Here is a 3,205-nt window from a genome sequence, read left to right on the forward strand (position 1 = left end):
GAACGTCCTGTGCGCCCTGGCTGCGTTGTAAAGCATCATAAGGACGTAGTCGACGTGTGTCACAGTGTCCCCGGGTCGGTAGGAAGGGCTAAATTCCTTCCTTCTATCTGAGCACCTTCCGTACTCAGAACATTATGAACGATGTGGGGATTATACAGATGAATAAAGCGCTTGTTTTAAATGGAGCTCTCAACAAGGTAGGAAGCCTGTAATATGGCTTGAAAATTTTCCATCCAAAATAGCAAAATGAGCAGAAGTTTTAGTCATTTGAGAAAAAAAAATCGTTTGGACAGGGGGAGTGTAGACAACTTATTCCTCAACAGTGGTTGATAACGACGTTAACCGAATACGCCATGTGAAGGGCAGAGCAGGGCCTTTCGAGTTGCTCGCCGCCGACTGAACTGGTTTTGTTTTGCTTTGCTTTTGCACAAGAAACTACGTAAAACCGCCCTTCTCCCTCCAACGGTAACTCGCCTTCACCCCAGAGAACTGTGCCTCCTCTCCCCGCCCCTGTCCCAGCTGCTGGCGCGGCCACCTCAGGCTTTCCCGCTGGAGATCGGAGCCCAGCGGAAGTCTCCCCTTCACCTCCCCGCCCGCATCCACGGTCTGTGCCGGCTGTACATTCCTTTTCTGTTACATTTTGTCCCTTTGTCCCCTTCTCTTCACTCCCACCCCTACTGATCAGGTGATTCTTTTTCACCTGATGATCACAGTAGCCTCCTACACGGCAGCGTGCCCCTATTTCCTCCAATCCGTTCCGTCCTACACCCGGCAGTAAGATGTGGGGCCTGCCCACGACAATCACAGCAGGGAGAAGACGCTGCGCGGGAAGCAACTTTCATAGGTTCTGTGGAATAGTGTCAGAGATGCATTTCAAAATTGAATTTTAATGAGTTTCAGAAAAGAAAAATAAGAAATGCCACTACCCGTCTCCACAGCGGCGGGCTCCAGGATGGCCACTGGAGTTGCCCTACCCACAGGATGGGCACTGGAAGCACCATGTGACATGACCTCCGCCTATGCAGGAACACCTTTCTGTGCCATTGCACATTCTTCAGTTGAGGGCAAGGACCACATCGGCCTCTTTACCACCATATCCCCAAAGTCTAGCACTGTTCCTGGCACCCAGTGGGTACTTAAGAAATCGTTTACAAATGAACGAATGACTGCTGAGTGAAGAGCCACCTGGTAGCCAACCATGTATTAGAATAATTTATTTAGTCAGTGCTTTATTGTTGGATATTTAAGTACTCTTTTTTCTCCTTTGAACAATGCTGTCATGAAACAATCATTTGTCAGTTAAGAATTGTGCTCAGCTGAAAACCTGGTTACAGTGGCTTAAACACACAGGGTCTACTCTCCTCTGTCCAGATGTGGACAGCTCTATGAAGTCATTAGAGACACTGTCTCCTTCTGCCTTTCCGCTTCACCATCCTCAGCACGTGGTGTGCATCCTCAAGGTTAAAAGATGGCTGCTAGGGTGCCAAACATTACAGCAGAATTTCCAGGAAGCAGAAGCCCCAAATAAACTGTATTTCAAAGTTACTAAAAAAAGATTGGGTGTTATTCAACAATAGCCAAATATAATTATTTAGCAAAATTTTTCAAATTATTCAGTAGTTCTGTCTTTCCTACAGTTTCCAAGAAAAAGAATCCTTCTGATAGGCTACATTTTGCCAACCCTAGTATCTCAGCACCAGCAAGACACAAACTCCACAAACAGCCAATCCCTAATGTGAGAAAGACACGAGACGCGCCGCTTCCTCTGCTCACGGCAGCACTCAGGCGAGTGGAGTTGAGCTCAGTCTGTGGAGGTGAGCTGACGTCATTCTATAGGAAGGGAAATCTCATTTACGTCCAGAAAGGAGGGAAGCAGGCCCATTCTGTTATCAGATCTCGGATGACTGATTCCCACTGTGGACTAGATGCTGTCCTGCTGACAGTTTCCACCAGAGTGTCTGTTCCGTGGACTCACCGATTCCATTCCTATGAAGTTTACAAGAGTGTTCCAGGCCAGGACAAGCCAACTCAAAAACAACATCACTCACACTCCCGGAGGGAGTTCCTCCTCCCGCGGGCTGTGCAACTGTGACGCCTCTGGCCAATGCGAGTCAGGTTTCCACTGGAAAAACTAATTGTGGCTAATTCCTGGACAACAGAGGATAATTTTTTTCTCTGTGGTTTTTGTTTTGTTTTGTTTTTAACAATGAATCTCTGGTCACAATGAATAAGCCCTTTAGGGAGCATTATTTCTTTCCTTCTTCTTACATCACTCAACAAGAAGGAAAAAGAACTACAGGGTGAATAGAAGGTTTAGGAAGAAATTTAATTTTTCAAAATTTTCTAACAGACGACAAATCAGTCTAACTGATTCCAGTTGTGGGGCGATGCGAGTCTGGGCTTGGACATTCTCGGCCGAGCAAACTGGGCAAAGTTGTAGCCAACTCTCCATATGGTTGGTGTTCAATACATAGTTTTGATGGATTGACTGAGTTCTAGTGTGCCAGATCAAGCAGAGTCCAAAGTGAAAAAAATGATTACGGCTCTGTCTCTTCCTGTGTTGAGAAGTACAGTGTGTACAATACTCCGTAGGTCTCTGGGACTTGTCTGAGTATCTTCCAGTGTAATCAAGTCATCAATTGGTCCACACTTAAAGAATGTAGTAGGAAAGCAGAAAACATCATTTTTTGGATTCAATTCTCAGGCACTCAGTCTCCATGCATCTCATGGGTTTTCCTGCCTCCTTAATACATGTAGCCCTCTTTATCTAGAAAAGGAGGCCCTTATCTTCACAAATGAACGTCTATCTCTTATAAGTCAGTGCTCTTAAAAGAAACCATATAAGCAGACATGGAATTTACTGAAAGTATACTGGTAGCTGGAAGAATTGGAAACCTGAGAATCAGGTTCAGAGACTTCCTTGCTACAAAAAAATGCCTCATCATGGACCAGCCCAGGAGAGAACTACCATCTCTCTAGTGGTCTGGAGCCTACACCTGACTCTGCTGGCATCGCTCCTCCTCTGCCCCTGGAATCTTGCTCAGCTACCCCCGCCTCCAGCGAGAGTGGTTGGCTGGGCCCCTATTCTTTGCAGAACCGGCTCTGTCTTCAAGGTCTAGCACGGGGAGTCTGAAGGGCGAGGTCACAGGCCCATGCTCTTAGTAAGCACTTGAGGACATGCTGTTCTCTAGTGTCCTTCTGCTCA

Source organism: Equus caballus, chromosome 29 (genome assembly GCF_041296265.1).
Source record: "Equus caballus isolate H_3958 breed thoroughbred chromosome 29, TB-T2T, whole genome shotgun sequence".
Lineage (NCBI taxonomy): Eukaryota > Metazoa > Chordata > Mammalia > Perissodactyla > Equidae > Equus > Equus caballus.